Below are 8825 nucleotides of genomic sequence, written 5' to 3'. Positions count from 1 at the left end.
ACCCGTACCTTCATTTGTTTCATTCCACTCCATTCCACACTTATCTCCATTTGGTACACTGTCATTCTGTTCTGGGAAATGCGAAATGGTCGCGCGATTTGCAAACTTTGTACTAGTACGTATGTTTGTTTGTACACATATTTGCTCATACACCCGATAATAACAACTTAATTCGAGTGCTGATAAGCATTTAACATGACATTAGACTGATTATTGTATTATAGGGAGATTACTACTATTATGCGATGGCAACCAGTTTGTGACTCCGTAAATCCCCATGATCGGAATGGATTTTTGTTTGTTCAAGTAATTCCCTGGCATCTGGTGTGGTCGTGGCCACGTCTCGTTGCCTTCATTTTAACTAGCACTCCCAAAGTACAGGGGTATATTACATTCGTATAGATATGTATGTACAGTTTTGCTAGCCAAATTCCATGCAGTCCTACATTTTCTAGAATCGTTAATCCGTCTGTCACTCTGTACATCGAACCGTTTGCAGACTCCTTCAATGTCGCACTGAATAAAGTTTGTTTTAAAATATGTGCCAGCCCCTTTCCGCCAACTCAAACATCGAATAACTATGCCATACGCAATTTTGAAGAGAATGCCGATAACGCATTTATCTACCATATGGCATATGACATATGGATTGTACCGGAACAATAATAAACCAAGAATGAAGAAAATAATACCTCTGCCTCTTCAAGTACTCGCCTCTTGGCTGTTTAATCGAGATAAAGCGGCCGGATGGTAATTCGTTATTGAAAGAGAAAGGGAATCAGCTGGAATATTTGTCCTTCGGTAGATAGAGGGTGAAATTTAGTTCTTAATTTATATAAACAATTCATTAGTATGCTTTTTTATTTAAAGTCTGCGTACGAGGTAGCGTATAGTCGCAACTCCCAAAGTCAGTAATTTTTGATATGTATGTTAAAAAGGTAGTTGTTATGCACGCTAGAAAATTTCCCCGTTTTACAGACAATTAACAACCAGCTTCGGGGCTATACTTGCATCGTATATCACTCTGTGAGTATCGCAATATAATTTGCAACCGCAAATGCTGGAATCGTTGAATCAATGATACTCGTCAGATAATCACATTTTACAAATGTAACTAACTTTATCGTCGACAAGATAATAATGAATCTAATCAGTTAAGTAACCCTTTTCGAATGGCATTATTCTTAAATCTAAATCTACACCGTTTAGCTAAGACACGTGAAATGGATGTCTGAGAGAGAAAGAGAAAACGAAAGTTTTCTAAGTTTCCTAATCGCTTTACGACTTCACAATTGCATTTAACGCTGGTGCATGCAAAAAGACACACCAATGGCAATGGGTCATGTGGATTACTACGAGTATGCCATCAAAAAGGGGAAATTCCATGGGTCAAAGTCGGTGCTAGCTTTGTTTCGCTGGCTGGTTAGACGATGTACAACCGTAAGCCGGCGAAATCAACTGCCGTATACGCTGCTAATGGATTCTCAGTGCACCATCCAGTCGTAATCCTTTTAATGCCCGCATGCTCTAACACCTCCGTTCCCCCTAGCGCAACCACTTGTGCCGCGTGCCGCCTGCCGCTTGCCGCATGCCGCTTGCTGCTTGCAAAGCTAAGCCCGAGGGCTGATTGCTACATTTCTCATTCACTCTTGCTGTCCGGGAGTTAGGAACAGTGCAATGCCTTTGTCTTAATTTCACTTCAGCCGCCGTCTGAATTCGAAATGCAATTTGTAGCTAACAAATGTCCAGCGGACATACACACATAGAAGTGGATTCTCACAATCCTCGCGCTCGAGTCCGGCCCCAATTAGGAGCCTCGCAGCCAGCAGCAGCAGAGGTCCGAGCAAAGGGGGGGCCATGGAAAGGGAAATATTTATGCAAACAATTTGCGAGAGCGGGCGCCCAACACCTTTGGTCATTTGCGGCCAGCCTCATCACACTGGGCTCTAAATCAAGTTAAATGAGAGGAATGGGTGCAATGAGATGAGATAGCCCCAGGCAGTTATGTATTTCCACCGCTCAGAAGTAGAAGGGGAGGAATAATCAGCGGGGAACATTAGGCGCCTTCTCGCATTTGTGTTTGTGCGCTCAAGTGGGATTCTTGCTCTTTGTATTAGTGACTCTTCGTCTCTCCCTGCTATGTGGCCTACCGTTAGGCGGGCTCATTAATGCCTGCTGGTGCCCAGAGGACGGATGGTGGAGGAGAGGCATTTGTCAAGTCTGTCTTAATCCCCAGCAAATCGCGTAATTATACACTATGTATGTGTGTGAGTTTGTATGTATGCGCCGCTTGCATGCGGAGGCAGCCTGCTCCTCTGAATGCGATACAATTTCCGCAACATTTATTTATTAATTAAAAAATTTGTGTCATTGAAGAGGGAGTGGGATTGTGCTTAAGCTAGATAAATTACCATAAAATGTATTTTACTGCTGAAGAGCTTTTTCGTTCCCTAAAAATGTGTGGCATACTTCTGAGCTCACCGCATACAATTTCGAATTAAACAAAATCGAACACTTTTTTATTTAAACCAACTTTTTCCGAAAGATTTGGGGCATTACAGTTTTTGAATGAATTATGGTTTGTTTTCTAGGGCAGAACTTTTTTTAAGGAGTTTTAAAAAACTGTTTTTTTGTTGGAAGGCTTCTTTTTAGAGGTAGGTTTTCTTTTATTCACATAAATGAAGTATCTTACATCTGGTTGTAATGAACTTTGCCAATCTAAAAATGTGATAAGTGCCTCTACTAAGTTTACCCCAAAACTATGTGGTTTTATCTCGCTGTCTGGGAAATATTAAGCTTTCAAATTCAACAATTATGATTTTTTAGCGTTTTTTTTAAAGACATTTTGAAACTCTGGAAAAGTAAAACCAAAATTATATCCTGCTTCCTTTCATTTTTTTGTGTGAAAGTTCATGAATTTGGCGTCGTTTTAGGTATTATCTATCAAAATATATGGAAATTCTGCTAAGCTAAAATTGGTTGACACTTAAACAAACACTTAATTTTCCGTTAAATACCGACACAATTTCGATTTTTTTATTTTTAATATTTTTATACCCGGTACTCGAAGAGTAAATAGGGTATTTATATTGTATTTGTGCGAATAACGGTTGTATGCAAAGCACAGAAGGAAACGTTTCCGACCCTATAAAGTATATACATATATTCTTGATCAGCATCAATAGCCGAGTCTATGTCTGTCTGTCTGTCCGTCTGTCCGTCCTGATGAGCGCCTAGTACTCAGAGACTATAAGAGCTAAAGCCACCAAATTTTGGCTCCAGACTGCTGTATGCTCACACTGTTAGAAGTGTATTTCAAAAATTAACCCCGCCACCTTCCGCCCCTGCAAAATGGCGAAAACCTCCCAAACCTACAATTTTGAAGATAAAAGAAACCATTCCGTGAGAATGACGATATCTATCAGATCACCAAATTGGGATCCGATTGGATCATTATTAAGGTCACAAAGAAGAAATTAATTTGCAGTGGCTAAACCCACCCCGTCCCGCAGCTTATATTTGGTTTTTACACATTATCTCATTCACACTCTGCTTCGCGCAGTTTGTGGCCTCTGCCTCTGATACGTCTCTGCCTCGGCCGCGTCTCTGCCCTGACTCTGCAGTGTGTGGCTCTAGGGGAGGGTGGCGAGCTAAAGGAGCGTGTTGGCGTGAGTAGTGTTGTTGATGTAGATGACAGATGAAGAAAAAATGTAAAATTTGACAAATAACCGCTAAGGTGCAGATGTAGTACTGAGTGCCGGGTATAAAAGTTGTGACGCGTAAGAAGCGTCTCATACGTCCCTTCTCGTTTTCAGTTCTTTTCGGGTACTAAAGAAATACTCTGGCAGTTCGGTGGGCCATTTCTAAGCCCCATATCTTTCAGAAAAAGTTGGTTGGGTTGCTTGAGGAAAAATCGTGTTATCAGCGGAAAAGTTTTTGCTGCAGCCGCCGCAGATGCTGGCGCAGTTCTTGGACCCTTTTCCTGCCTGCGTCACATGCTGCGGCTTCAAAGGGGGGTGTCGCGCCGCCTCAATTATGCAATTTTCGCCACCGCAGCAGAGGCAGTGCCAGTTGGCCGAATCTGAGATTAGTATGCAGTTTTGTTCAGCTTTCTGTATTCAGATGCGTTTTTAATTGCATCAAAGACTGCTTCCGCTTCTGGACAGCCACCATGGCCATGTCAGCTCCCTAATTGGACATTTGCAATTAACTTCTATGGCAGTGGTCCTTTTTTTCGTCGCCAATTTGCTCTCTTGGCTCATTTTTCACTCTGCATTTGGCATTTGTGCAGTTTACTCTCATCCATTCGTTCTTTTCCCCAGCGAAAGGTCGTGTTTCCTTTGCTATTTATGTTTCGCTCGTTAATTTACGGCCGAGTCTTATTTATTGACCTGAATGCGGGGCTCAAGTTTGGATTAGACCCAATGGTCTGGGATCGAAGTCTCTGGCTTGTCATAATTAATGCTGCTCATGAGAGCGTTCTCTGAAAGTGCATTTTGTGGTAAAATGGGTAGTTTAGAATTAATTTGTGCTGCCACCAGGAAGTGCCCTACTTTCTCGCCAACCCAATCAATAACGTTGCCCCCAGCCCCATTCCCAGTCTCAGTCTCAGTCTGAGTCCCAGTCGCAGTCGCAGTGCCAGTGTTCTCTGTTGCCATTTGTCCATTATAATTGCATGACTGCGTTTGTACCGCAGCTCTTGTGGACTCAATTACGTGTCGAAAAGTTTCGCCCACACTTTGGTTGCCTTTACTCTGGTATCTGTGGGCCATGCCCCTCAAAAAGGTGCCAATTGACCTAATCGAAATCAAATTGTGGTTTGCTGTGGCGAGTTATAAATTCAATTTATGTGTGGCATTGAATGGAAATGCCTCTGCTGGGGCTTCAATTGCAGTTTATCTCAGAATATTTTGCAAGAGGAATAAACGGTTATAAGGGGGGATCTCATGGGTATGGAGCTTAGTTTGAGGATTTCCTAAAGCTATGAAAGTTTTTCGGATCCTTAAGAAATCTATTGGCTATTAAAGAGCATCGGTTTATTTCATAAACCATCCAATATGAAAGTGTATCAATTATTCGCTGCAGAATCCATCAAAAATATTCAAACATATTTACGTGTCTGCGAGAATAATTTACTTTATAATATTCTCCAACATTCAGTTTTTCGAGGCTTATCCACTTAGACCATGTTTTCATATTTCAATTATCTCCTCTACAAATGAAGTCGTAACTCTTCTTTATTTGAACAGTTTGCAACTCTACTTAGCCCGGATTTAACTTGGAGTCACCGATTTTTAGTCAGAGTGGAATTGGTTTCGAAGACAGCGTCAGATTAATCAATGAAAGTCAGTAATCAAGAAAAGTATTCAGTTCAAATGCCAAATACCTGAATATCTAAACCTCAAGTTCAAATGTTCCCTTCAGGTTCTGCCTGATTAAAGCTGCTAATAAGACGCCCCTGGGCAATACGGATTTCAGTGCTGATTGAGGACCTTCCTCGCTTCGAGGCGTTTCAGCATTCCAATGCCTTGACGCTTTCGCTTGGGTGTGTGTGTGTGTGTGTGTGTGTGTGTGTGTGTGTGTGTGTGTGTGTGTGTGTGTGTGTGTGTGTGTGTGTGTGTGAGAGTGCTTCAGTTCAAAAACCTCCAAACATTGCGTCACACGCTCACAGACGGGCCCACATAAACACTTGGAAGAGGGCTGCGGCTGCCAGCCAGACACGAAACGGATACATTCAACGCTGCTCTCGCACACATCTCTGCCGTCGGATGGTGTGTGGTGTGGAGCTTTGGACTCGGCGGCGAGTGGCGTGGCAGCTGCACGGAACGGCAACCCGCACAAGGAAGCAGGGAAGTGAGAGAGATTCTGGGTGGCGGAGAGCAAGAGAGAGAAATAACCTCTGGCTGGCTGTGTCTGTGTTTTGGCATTGTCTAGCTTTGCTTTGGACTCGGATTTGGTAATGCCTGCTTGGGCGCAAATAAAAACCGGAGACACCTGGATGCGGATCTGGGCAAACCTTTTGTCTGTTGTCCTGCTCGGATGCATGCGGAAAAATCAATTTATGGATTTTAGTTTCACTTAAAGTGTGTTTTGTTTATTCCTCTGACACGTTCACATCTCTGCCGCGCTCAGCCTGATGCGTTTGCAGCTTGTTGATGCCACCAGACCAGCAATACGAGCATACGAGTACGTGTGCAAGGCTGCAGCACACAATCAGAGTCGACCTCCCTACTCGGATGCACTCATTCCAGCACTTGGCAGCTCGCAATTAAAGCAATTCCTTTTAATTGCAATCAAATGAGTCGAAAGCACTAGCACTTACCCTTCGGCACTTTGTCACTCCGTTCAGGGCCCAGCCAGGATCTTCCGTTTGCGCGCTAAAACGCGTGTTGCGGCGTGGCGTAGCGTGGCAGTTGTGTGCGTTTGTGGGACGTTGGAGTTTTTGAATGGAAACAAAAGGCGAAACGGAATTCGTATTAGAATGCTGCTCGGGATGAGGATGAGGATGGGGAAAGGAACAGGAACAGGACTAGAATAAGAACATTTCACTGCACTTGGACTCGTTTCGACGTGCCACAACTTTCAGGATTAACCCACGTGTACTTGGTATTCACGGTCTAAGTGTTTGTTTGCAGAGGACTCGCCAACTGCAAAGCGTTCGTTGCCTCGTTTTGTTTCTGCTGCTTCTCTGCGTCGCTTCGCTCGCTGCCAACCCTTCGAAGGAGTACAGCAAATGCCATTGATTCTGTCCGTTTTATACGCCAGGCTTGGGTTCCACACCCCGCCATTGTGTTGGATGCTGTGGATGCTGATGCACAGCTCTCCTCTCCTCTCCCAGGCCAGTGCGCAGGTACAAACAAAGCATCCTTCTTCCTTCGCGAAGGACCTTAAATAAACGGTACAACTGAAAATAAATTAATTCGTTGTATTACCCTTCCCTCCCCGCCACTCACCTACCCATGCTGCTATGCTGCTTAAATTTAAATTAATCTGGTAATTTCGATTTGGATTTGAATTTGATGGTTAGCGACAGTTAATGGTGGGCTCCGGTCGGCCCGTGTCCGAAGTTCCGTAGCCACTTGTTGCGGCTCTTTACGAGCTGACTGGGAAGCCATCGATCGACTGTTGCGGGGGTACTGGCTACCCGTTTCAATTCTTGGAGTGCGTGGATGTGACCCGATCCGGCTTGATGCAAATAAATACCAAGATTCAACATTTTCGCGCATCAAGCTAATTCTCATGACGGGAATTAGGCCAATCATAAGCCATTAATATGATTTATGCAAACGAATTAATCGAAATTGTCTGCTCATCGAAAGTGGCGGTGCGGTTGATGAAATGCTTTCACCGTTCAATATTCGGGGCGCCATCGTATTTTATTGGCCCTCAATGGAAACTCTTTGATTGGGGAGATCTGTCCCACGTTTCGGCCATAAACAAAAGCGGCTTATACACGCATACATACATACGTACATACATATGCACATACATATGTAAGTATGGGAGAATTCACTCTCTTCGTTCTCTCCATTCATTCACTTCATTGATGATTATCTTAGCGGAATACTGCGTTTACCGCATTCTTTGCTGAATGCTGGAAGTTTTTTAAAGTCAAAACAAAAAAAAAACAACAAATTATTCGTTACTCCAACCAATGCGTCAAAGAAAGCCTTTGATATCCAATCAGAATGATAGTTTTAATGAAAGCTATAAGCTACAAGCTCTAAGTAAGTAGAACTAAGTTCTGTTTTGCTTTACTAAGGCGTTCGAGTCCAGTGAGTGTATCAGGTGCAATATGCTATGGACGGAGGGAGTGGAGGAAGCGTACGTACATACGTAAGCGAAAAGAAAACGAAGAAAACACAAACTCCGACAAAGCTCTGTCTGGGGCATGTATCGTATGTACATATGTACATAGACTCATATCGGATGTCTTTCAAAGGTAGTTAAACGCTTCCTACTCCAAGCCAAACCAGCAGGCGGCGCGGCAGCGCGGCTCTGTGCTGGGTAAAGCAAGGCAATAAACAAATCCGGCTACGATCTCTCTCTCTTTCCCTCTCTGTTGGCCCGTATTTGTGGATGAACAGTAGGGTATTTACCGCATTGCCTGGCCGGATCATAAACTATTTATAGCTTGTCTATTATCGCTGTCACTACTTTCGAGTCAGGCTTCTTGCTAACTGAACTTGTGTAACCGAATACCCCCGTCAGCTACGCCTGCCACTGAGTGGTCAGTCTCCCGATTCCACTGTTCGTCCCCTAAAGTCACTTCTCTTCTCTCTTCTCTCTCAACTCCCATCTTCAATCTTCCTTGCATACAAATTAACGTTTTAGCACACAACGCGCCAAGTTGAAAAGTTTCAAAGAGGAAGCCAGAGAGTGAGAGAGAGAGAGAGAGGGAGCGCTGGCAAAAGAAGAAACAAAGTGGAAGAAAGTAGATAAGTACTTGTGACAAGAATTGGGGCTATGCAAATGCGAAAATAGTCGCACTCTTAAGGCACTCTAAGGCCTATGGCTTAAGGCAGAACTCAGTTTGAGCTTGTACGGGGAACGGAACTCGTTTGGCAACGCAATCCCTACCCCTAGAACGTGTTTTACCCCTAACTTCTGTCAGGTACACAGAGTGCCAACACAGAACAAAAGTTTGCCGCTAAATTTCTGTTCGCTTACCTTGCCAGCTGTTGAACAACAACAATGGAGAGATAGAGAGGGCAGTCCCCACACACAGAGAGAAAGATAACGGCTGAGAGGGAGAGAGAGAGAGAGAGTGAGAGAGAGCAAAGCTCGACTCATACCTGGGGCTGCGGCTGCGGCTCCGGCTCTAG

This window comes from Drosophila subobscura, chromosome E, assembly GCF_008121235.1.
Source record: "Drosophila subobscura isolate 14011-0131.10 chromosome E, UCBerk_Dsub_1.0, whole genome shotgun sequence".
In the NCBI taxonomy this organism is placed as follows: domain Eukaryota; kingdom Metazoa; phylum Arthropoda; class Insecta; order Diptera; family Drosophilidae; genus Drosophila; species Drosophila subobscura.
The sequence above is the reverse complement of the archived record's forward strand: the minus strand, read 5'-3'. Positions refer to the sequence as shown.